Source organism: Suncus etruscus, chromosome 3 (genome assembly GCF_024139225.1).
Source record: "Suncus etruscus isolate mSunEtr1 chromosome 3, mSunEtr1.pri.cur, whole genome shotgun sequence".
NCBI classification, from domain to species: domain Eukaryota; kingdom Metazoa; phylum Chordata; class Mammalia; order Eulipotyphla; family Soricidae; genus Suncus; species Suncus etruscus.
Window position 1 is genome coordinate 115,092,357 of NC_064850.1, and position 10,928 is coordinate 115,103,284.

The 10,928-nt window shown below is 36.9% G+C and overlaps 1 pseudogene; it reads left to right on the forward strand.

Moving 5' to 3' along the window:
• The first annotated feature begins 1,014 nt into the window (after positions 1 to 1,014).
• LOC126005427 (uncharacterized) lies at positions 1,015 to 1,164 on the forward strand (annotated as a pseudogene).
• The last annotated feature ends 9,764 nt before the right edge of the window (positions 1,165 to 10,928 follow it).

The following is a 10,928-nucleotide window of genomic DNA, read 5'->3' on the forward strand; positions in this document are numbered from 1 at the left end:
TGTGGGGCTTTCCGGTGCTCAATCCTCTGTTCAGCTTTTTGTTTGTTTTATTTTTTATATATATTTTTATATTTTTATATTTTATTTTTATATAATTTATATATTTTATATTTTTATATTTTATTTTTATATATTTTTATATATATTTAGCAACTGTTCTTTTTTATTTTATTTTTATTTCATTATTTAAGCACTGTGATTACAGTCATAATAAGAAGACACCCCCCCTTCACACATACAACCTTCCCATCACCAATACCCACTGTTCAGCTTTTATGGGATACAGAGGAGGTGCTCCATCTCCTTCTAGCTGTCCTATTAATCCTGCACCCCAGCCAGCTGTTCTTGGAGGAGCCCCTTCTCCCTGCTCTCAATGCAGATCACAAATAAAAAATCACAGTCACTCACTACAAATGTCAAATGTGAAATGATTGTTGGCACTTCAAAGTCTAGATTTTTAAAACATATACTGTTAAACTTTGAGGGTTCTACTCTTTTTCTCTGTTTTTTTTTTTTTAATTTCCATTTGGTGTGCATTAAAAGAGAGAAACTCTTACATGGCAAATATAGCACAAACACTATATTTTAACAGGAAAAGTAGGGGATTGTCTTATATGCCCAGTAATTTTATATGCTGGAAAATGTGTTATCTTTGACCTGGTCTACTAAGGTACTGATGCTCTTGGCACCTGCCTATTTTTCCCCACAATTTCTTTTCTGTTTTAATCATTAATCTACTATTACACTTACCTTATTTCTATTGCTTGTCTATGTTAAATTTGTTTTCACCAAAGAGTCCTTTGGGAAGTCCAAATGCCCCTAAAGTTTTCTCTTCATGAAAATGACCCCACCTTATCTCCTCTCTGAAAAAAAATCTTTCCTTGCCTTCCATCCAAAAAGAGATCCCCAATGTCTTCTAGTACATTGATCTTCTTTTGGCCTCACTCAACACTATTCCAATCTGCTTTATAAAAAATTACTATTGTTTTTCCCTGCATTAAAAATAAGTTTGGCATCGCTTCTCGGCCTTTTGGCTGAGATCAGGTGTAGTATCTGTTCTTATCAGTTTAAAAATAAGCTAGTCAAGAACTTATTCAACCAGAGTTTTCTGAGAACCTGGTCATATTGGCATTGAATAAGCATTGTTTTGACTTGGGATCTATGATGAAGAGTATCAACAAAAGAATGAATTTTCTCCAACCATAATCATGTTTGTAATCAAGGTGTTTAAATAAAGATATTAATTTAAAACGAACAAACAAACAAAAAGAATGAATTTTCTTGGTTCTTATGGTTCCATGGCAGTCCCAAATACCAACATAACAAATTAATGTCAGAGGAAATTCAAGAAAGCAATAATATTTTGGCATGTTGTAGACAACACAATGAATACCTGCATTTTTGGTTTTCCTTCTTCAGCCTCCTACCTGAAGAGTTTATTAGAGAGGGGCGTCTTAATTTTCTTTTGGGCACATTTTAAAGTGTGACATTTTTTTTTGAGTATTTCTTCAAAATACCCATTCACCTCACACAGAGTTGATAGTGTTTTTGTGTAGTTCTTCCCTTTCAGTAGATTCAGGGTTGTTTTTTGTTTTAGGTTTTTGCTGCTGTTGACAAATAAAAATTCACAGCATCTCTAGAGCAAACCTATTCCTAGGCAGGGCAGAGTGCTGCAAGAGAAATTTGGACAAACTGGGAGAAATGAGGATAATGATGTCAGCATCTCTCTACCCACACCAGTTGGAAAACTTACTTTCAAACTTGCCCAGCACCAACGGAGCTTTCTTCAGCTCTGGAAAGGATGGGTGCTGTGATGGCAAGGTGTCATACCTAATTGGAACCTTCTTAGAGCCTTGAGGACATGCAATTCTAGCTGGAAAATATTAATCCAGTCACAAACACCATATTTACAGAAACACTTCCTTTCAGCTTTCCCTAGCTCTCTCACTTAGCTATGCAAGAAAAGTGATCTGTGCGTGCAAACTTATAAAATTTTAAACTATTTGTGTGCTTTTGGAAATGAGTTACAGAGCCCCACTAAACAAACAAAATTTTCTCGCTGAAAATGAGCTATACAGTAGGTATTTTGACTCCTCTCTCATAGAAGGGCAGGCCCACCCAGAGAGGAAACCAGCTGAATTTCCAGGAGTGACATTTGCAGGTGATTCAAATTCACTCCAAGCCTACTCACTACAGGAAGTCTGGAGCTCCAAAGAATTCCTAGATCTCTGCACTGACCCCAACTCTAAATTGTTTTTGTTTTTGAGCTACATCCAGATGTATTCAGAGTCTAGTCCTGGCTGTACACTCAGTCATCACTCTTGCAGACTCAGAGGACCACAAGGGATGCCACTGATTAAATCTGGGTCAGCTGCCTGCAAGGCAAGTGCTCTATCCTTTGTACTATTACTCCTAGACCCCCAATTTGAATTTTAGGAAAATATTCTACATATCATTTTTAGAGCAATATGTGGAGAGAAATATACAAGTGATTGTATCTCTGGGGTTGGAGAGATAGTACAATGGGTAGGTCCCTTGCCTTGACTAGGATTCAATCCCTGGTACTATATATGGCTTCCCAAACTCTCCAAGCATTATTCCTGTGTGCAAAGTCAGTAGTAAGCACTGAACACATCTGAGTGTGGCCCAAGAACTGAGAGAGCAAGAGAGACAGACAAACAGAACAATGATCACTTCTTCCCTGGCTTAGAGAAAAACTAGAAGGGCTTGGAGGTCATTAATGTTAGTGTAATCAATTCTGGTATTATTACTTTGTCTAGCAGGCTTGCCATACTTAGCTCTTTTGCTAGAGAGGAAGCATGGATCAATGAATTTATGTGCCATGTCACCTTGCTCACTAGTAATTAGTCCACAAGAGAAGCTATGGACTCACAAATACCAACAATGACCATTCATTGCTCACTTATATGTTTCGCAGGGTAGTACACTCTGAAGAGAAACTTTCATCAGTAAACAGTGAGGCCTATAAAGTCTAATAAAACAAGAGATCTTAGAGAAATATACTTTAACACAGCATACCTTTTTTTTTTTTTTTTTTTTTTTTTGGTTTTTGGTCCACACTCAGCGATGCTCAGGGGTTACTCCTGGCTGTCTGCTCAGAAATAACTCCTGGCAGGCATGGGGGACCATATGGGACACCGGGATTCGAGCCAACCACCTTTGGTCCTGGATCAGCTGCTTGCAAGGCAAACGCCGCTGTGCTATCTCTCCGGGCCCACACCTTTTTATGTAAAAAGTAGCAAAACAAACTCTGAAGAGACTCATTAAATATCTAGGTTTATTTGGAAGTTTTTTTTTTAAATCTTAACTAGATTTATCAATTCAATACTATGTGTTCAGTGTTACTACATACATTAACTCTTTTTTTTTTATTAATTCTTTTTTAAACCTATTTAATGGTATTAACTAATCAGAAAATGTTATTTTCACAGATATGGTCTGGCAAATAAGGTCAGAAGGCTATCGAATTGCAACATCATAATGAAAATAAAATAGCATCTGACTTTTCATTTTCCAAAAAGGGCTAAAAACTGAGTAAAACTGGAGTCAATGTCTCTCTTTTTAAGAATTAGCCCTTTCAGAACGGATCATGCAGGGGGGGGGGAAAGTACATTGGAAACTATGTATAAGAAAGCATTATTGCTGACTTCAATGACATTTTAAGACTTTGGATAGAAACCCTTATTACTCAGAACTAAGATTTTCAAGAGATCAGGCACCTTGCAGTTAATTATTCTTTCAGCCTGGAGAGAGTAAGACTGGTTAGCAGCATTTGCCTGGGCTGCCCACTTTGAATCTTATTAGTGGTTTATTCCATATTTGCTTTGTTTGTATGCACCTTTTATTGCAAGAGCTTCAGGGTGGCAAATTGGTGCTTCTGCTCAACAAAAGTTCTCAGAGATCACCTTTTTCCTGCATCAAGGGGCCAGGTAGCAATCACATTTTTGGAGAAAATGGAGAAAAAAATATCTTGCCAGGTGCCCCCAAAGCAATTTTTTTTGTTTATCCACATTGCTTCCAGATAATCTCCAAAGATTGGTCTACTTGTGTTTTATTTCACCAATGTTTTATTTATAGCATCTCACTGAGACCAGGAAGTACAGAAAGGGACCTTGTGTTTTGTGATCAGTTCTCCTTTCAAAGCTTCCTGCTCAAAGAGAATAGACTACAGTGTCAGATGACCTTTAGCTGAGGCTTAACAAGCAAGTCTCATACTATGAACAGGAAATGGCTTTATAGATGCACCTAGTGACAAAGCTCATCTCAAATCTTTCCCAAGTATTTAAAATTAAATTAATTATATTTTTTATAAAATTAAAATAATATCCTTGGGAATATATTGAAATTTACCTCCCTATATTATTTTTCTATTATATATTTTTTCTATAATATATTTCTATTTCAGGAGAAGTGAGTCTTTCTTTTTCCTCCATATTGAACTCAGTAGGAAATATTAACTCCTGCCTTGTTGTGCATGCTAACACATTCTCATTATCTACCAGGACAACTGTAAACTTATTCAAAAATAAAAAGGAAAAAGATCTCAGCATGCAACTCATTCTTACCATAGGAAGCCCCATGAACTATGTTTAAAAATTCAGCAGAAAAATTTCATCACCCGATACATGAAGGACTTTTTCTAAATGCCCAAGGCCTTGAGTTTTAGGATCTACTTTCATAATTTTTTTCAGGGAATCTATGAAATCAAAAAAAGATGCTCCTATAAGCAGCATTGTCTGAGAGTGGGGGATTCTGCAAGTGAGTAGTTAATGCTAATCCTACTTAGATTTCCACATATCATGAACACTCCCGATATTATCTTATTATGCTTCAGAGGTCTATGACCCAGTCAATTGCAAACTGGGGAACATTGCATAAAACCATTTCAAATAGTGTCTCAGCAATTACTTGTATTACTCAAGTCCTCTTCTTTACAACTATACACCCTCCATATTCTTCAGTGAAGGATTGGTACAACCGTGGTGTTGCTGATGTGCAGTATGTCAAGTTCAAGGACAGATAGTATTTCTGTACTTTTCATATTCTCCATTAATAATAGTTTATTTTTCCTCTTGTTTTTACAAATTCATTGTAGGTGTCTCTGTTTTGATTTATGTGCTATAGGACATCTTTGTAAAGGTTCATTTAAGCACAAGCCAGGGAAAGTTTCCCTATTTCTTAGACCAACTAAATGGATAGATGGAAGACTTGGGTTTAAGAGTGATCTTAAAACAGAGCGTTGGATTCCAATGATCCAAAGGATTGACTACTAGACCAGTTACTGATGTTTTTCATAGTGTCTCACCTTCAAAACAAGGATTCTTTACTATTTAACAAAATCAACCTTGAATTATCCTGAAGACCCTTCTGAAATGGATATTGTATGCCAAAATTCTCCATTTACCTGGATACTCTTTGCTCTAAGTATGTGGAGTAAAAGGGCATGGAGGAAGGACTTTGGTATGGTTGGGCCATCAATGAAATCAGCCATTATGGAATGAAGGCTTTCAAACTTATATATATATATATATATATATATATATATATATATATATATATATATATATATATATATATATATATATATTCCAGTTGCCTATGGAGCTTAAAAATAAAGTACCTCTAGGGAAAGATCTCAGTCTTCTGTATTTTTAAACATCATAAGGTGGTTTCTATATGAAGAAAAATGGAAGAACCAACAGAGTCTTGCTTTGCCTTTCAAAATTTGGTGCATGAACATATTTATTAGAATTGTTAATTCTTAGATTGACTTAACTAGAATTTTAACCAAAATTCTCAGTTGTGTTATAAAGCCACTAAAGTCCAAGATGCCTTGTAAGGAATCTACATTGATAGAAAATCCTCTGTGATTCTCAGGGCCACTAAAATTTGAGAAAGTTTCATCTGGAATTGTTCTTACTATAGGAGAATGTTACAAAGATCATCATTCCCAACACCATAATTTCTTCTTTCCTGGCTCTTTTTTATGTTATAGTCAATATATTATAATCCTGTGTTATGTTCCCATAACTTCCATTCTTCTCTCTCTAGAATTACTCAACTCCTCCTGTCTAGAGAACATACCTAAGAAAAATAGGACAGTGAATTAGTACAGTGGTAAAGGTGCTTACCTTGCATGCAGTGAAGCTGAGTTCAAATCCCATCTCTTTAAATGTTACATTAACCATTTCCAGGGGTGATTCCTTAGTGCAAAGCTGCGAGAAAGTCCTGCTAGGCCACCACCAGAAGATGTGGCCTAAAACACCCCTACCAAATATATATAAGGAGGGATTATCCAAGAAGCGAGTAGTTTAGAGGGCACCAATACATACTTGGAAGTTCTTCCAACTTTGACTCATGTACCAATTATATAATCATCCAATTAAGATGGTACTTTTTTTTTAAATTTATTTAAACACCTTAATTACATACATGATTCTGTTTGGGTTTCAGTCATGTAAAGAACACCACCCATCACCAGTGCAACATTCCCATCACCAATGTCCCAAGTCTCCCTTCGCCCCACCCGACCCCCGCCTGTACTCTAGACAGGCTCTCCATTTTCCTCATACATTCTCATTATTAGGACAGTTCAAAATGTAGTTCTTTCCCTAACTAAACTCATCAATCTTTGTGGTGAGCTTCCTGAGGTGAGCTGGAACTTCCAGCTCTTTTCTCTTTTGTGTCTGAAAATTATTATTACAAGGGTGTCTTTCATTTTTCTTAAAACCCATAGATGAGTGAGACCATTCAGCGTTTTTCTCTCTCTCTCTGACTTATTTCACTCAGCATAATAGATTCCATGTACATCCATGTATAGGAAAATTTCATGACTTCATCTCTCCTGACAGCTGCATAATATTCCATTGTGTATATGTACCACAGTTTCTTTAGCCATTCGTCTGTTGAAGGGCATCTTGGTTGTTTCCAGAGTCTTGCTATGGTAAATAGTGCTGCAATGAATATAGGTGTAAGGAAGGGGTTTTTGTATTGTATTTTTGTGTTCCTAGGGTATATTCCTAGGAGTGGTATAGCTGGATCGTATGGGAGCTCGATTTCCAGTTTTTGGAGGAATCTCCATATCGCTTTCCATAAAGGTTGAACTAGACGGCATTCCCACCAGCAGTGGATAAGAGTTCCTTTCTCTCCACATCCCCACCAACACTGTTTATTCTCATTCTTTCTGATGTGTGCCATTCTCTGGGGTGTGAGGTGGTATCTCATCGTTGTTTTGATTTGCATCTCCCTGATGATTAGTGATGTGGAACATTTTTTCATGTGTCTTTTGGCCATCTGTATTTCTTCTTTGTCAAAGTATCTGTTCATTTCTTCTCCCCATTTTTTGATGGGGTTAGATGTTTTTTTCTTGTAAAGTTCTGTCAGTGCCTTGTATATTTTGGAGATTAGCCACTTATCTGATGGGTATTGGGTGAATAGTTTCTCCCACTCAGTGGGTGGCTCTTGTATCCTGGGCACTATTTCCTTTGAGGTGCAGAAGCTTCTCAGCTTAATATATTCCCATCTGTTAATCTCTGCTTTCACTTGCTTGGAGAGTGCAGTTTCCTCCTTGAAGATGCCTGTAATGTCCTGGAGTGTTTTGCCTATGTGCTGTTCTATATATCTTATGGTTTTGGGGCTGATATCGAGGTCTTTAATCCATTTGGATTTTACCTTCGTACATGATGTTAGCTGGGGGTCTAAGTTCAATTTTTTGCAAGTGGCTATCCAATTGTGCCAACACCACTTGTTGAAGAGGCTTTCCCTGCTCCATTTAGGATTTCCTGCTCCTTTATCAAAAATTAGGTGGTTGTATGTCTGGGGAACCTTATCAGAGTACTCAAGCCTATTCCACTGATCTGAGGACCTGTCCTTATTCCAATACCATGCTGTTTTGATAACTGTTGCTTTGTAGTACAGTTTAAAGTTGGGGAAAGTAATTCCTCCCATATTCTTTTTCCCAATGATTGCTTTAGCTATTCGAGGGTGTTTATTGTTCCAAATGAATTTCAAAAGTGTCTGATCCACTTCTTTGAAGAATGTCATGGGTATCTTTAGAGGGATGGCATTAAATCTGTATAATGCCTTGGGGAGTATTGCCATTTTGATGATGTTAATCCTGCCAATCCATGAGCAGGGTATGCGTTTCCATTTCCGTGTGTCTTCTCTTATTTCTTGAAGCAGAGTTTTATAGTTTTCTTTGTATAGGTCCTTCACATATTTAGTCAAGTTGATTCCAAGATATTTGAGTTTGTGTGGCACTATTGTGAATGGGATTGTTTTCTTAATGTCCATTTCATCCTTCTTACTATTGGTGTATAGAAAGGCCATTGATTTTTGTGTGTTAATTTTGTAGCCTGCCACCTTGCTATATGAGTCTATTGTTTCTAGAAGCTTTTTGATAGAGTCTTTAGGGTTTTCTAAGTAGAGTATCATGTCATCTGCAAACAGTGAGAGCTTGACTTCTTCCTTTCCTATCTGGATTCCCTTGATATCCTTTTCTTGCCTAATCGCTATAGCAAGTACTTCCAGTGCTATGTTGAATAGGAGTGGTGAGAGAGGACAGCCTTGTCTTGTGCCAGAATTTAGAGGGAAGGCTTTCAGTTTTTCTCCATTGAGGATAATATTTGCCATGGCTTGTGGTAGATGGCCTTCACTCTATTGAGAAAGGTTCCCTCCATTCCCATCTTGCTGAGAGTTTTGATCAAGAATGGGTGTTGGACCTTATCAAATGCTTTCTCTGCATCTATTGATATGATCATGTGGTTTTTATTTTTCTTGTTATTGATGTTGTGTATTATGTTGATAGATTTACGGATGTTAAACCAGCCTTGCATTCCTGGGATGAAACCTACTTGATCGTAGTGGATGATCTTTTTAACGAGGCATTGAATCCTATTTGCCAGGATTTTGTTGAGGATCTTTGCATCTGCATTCATCAGTGATATTGGTCTGTAATTTTCTTTTTTGGTAGCGTCTCTGTCTGGTTTAGGTATCAAGGTGATGTTGGCTTCATAAAAGCGATTTGGAAGTGTTTCTGCTTGTTCAATTTCATGAAAGAGTCTTGCCAAGATTGGCAGTAGTTCCTCTTGGAAAGTTTGATAGAATTCATTAGTGAATCCATCTGGACCTGGGCTTTTGTTTTTCGGCAGACATTTGATTACTGTTTTAATTTCATCAATGCTGATGGGGGTGTTTAGATATGCTACATCCTCTTCCTTCAACTGTGGAAGATTATAAGATTCCAAGAATTTATCCATTTCTTCCAGGTTCTCATTTTTAGTGGCGTAGAGTTTTTCAAAGTAGTTTCTGGTTACCCTTTGAATCTCTGTCATATCAGTAGTGATCTCTCCTTTTTCATTCCTGATACGAGTTATCAAGTTTCTCTCTCTCTCTTTTTTTGTTAGGTTTGCCAGTGGTCTATCAATCTTGTTTATTTTTTCAAAGAACCAACTTCTGCTTTCGTTGATCTTTCAGATTGTTTTTTGAGTTTCCACTTCGTTGATTTCTGCTCTCAGCTTTGTTATTTCCTTCTGTCTTCGTATTTTTGGGTCCTTTTGTTGAGCATTTTCTAGTTCTATTAGCTGTGTCATTAAGCTACTCAGGTAAGCTCCTTCTTCCTTCCTGATGTGTGCTTGCAAAGCTATAAATTTTCCTCTCAGTACTGCTTTTTCTGTGTCCCATAAGTTCTGATAGTTTGTGTCTTTATTGTCATTTGTTTCCAGGAACCTTTTTATTTCCTCCTTGATTTCATCTCGGACCCACTGGTTATTGAGCATGAGGCTGTTTAACTTCCAGGTGTTAAAGTGTTTCTTCTGAGTCCCTTTGGAGTTCACAAATAATTTCAGAGCCTTGTGGTCAGCGAAGGTAGTCTGCAAAATTTCTATCCTCTTGATCTTATGGAGGTATGTTTTATGTGCCAGCATGTAGTCTATCCTGGAGAATGTCCCATGTACATTGGAGAAGAATGTGTATGAAAGACCTAATCTAAGACAAGACTACCCAAAAGACACACCAAATTTTGAAATAAAGATGGCATTAAATCCCAGGACAATTCTTTCTCTCAACGTCAATGGACTAAATGCACCAGTTAAGAGACACAGAATGGCTAAATGGATCAAAAAACTCAATCCAACCTTCTGCTGCCTACAAGAAACGCACCTGAATAGTCAGAACAAACATAGACTCAAAATAAAAGGCTGGAGAAAAATTATCCAAGCAAACAACACCCATAAAAAAGCTGGAGTGGCCATACTAATATCAGATAATGCAAACTTTATACTCAGGAAGGTTGTAAGGGACAAAGATGGACATTTTATATTAATCAAGGGGTACGTAGAGCAGGAAGAATTCACTCTCCTAAACATATATGCACCGAATGAGGGGCCAGCAAAATATTTAATACAACTGTTGACAAATCTGAAAAATAATATCAACAACAACACAATAATTGTGGGGGACCTTAACACGGCTTTGTCAACACTGGATAGGTCAACCAGACTGAAACCCAACAAGAATATACTAGACCTGAGGAGAGAAATGGAAGAAAGAGGCCTAGTGGATATATATAGGACACTCCATCCCCAGAAACCTGGTACCATTTGTTTTATCTTTTTTGTGCTAAATTCATAAAATTATGCAACCAATTTCAATATTGTATGTCTGAATTTTCACAGAAAAATAAAATCTACTTTCTCAAAAATCGACAGCCTGAATTGGGGGCCAGAACCAAACCTTTATGTGTGTCATATGCACTGATAACTCCAACTTTTGTTGCAATATGGGATTTGAATTCATTGAGAGATTTACTTTTGGAATATAAGAATTTGCCATCCATATGTAAAATGATATCTTTAAATATGGAATACTTAACCATTCACATAATTTTTATTTTCTCTAATCTATTTTGC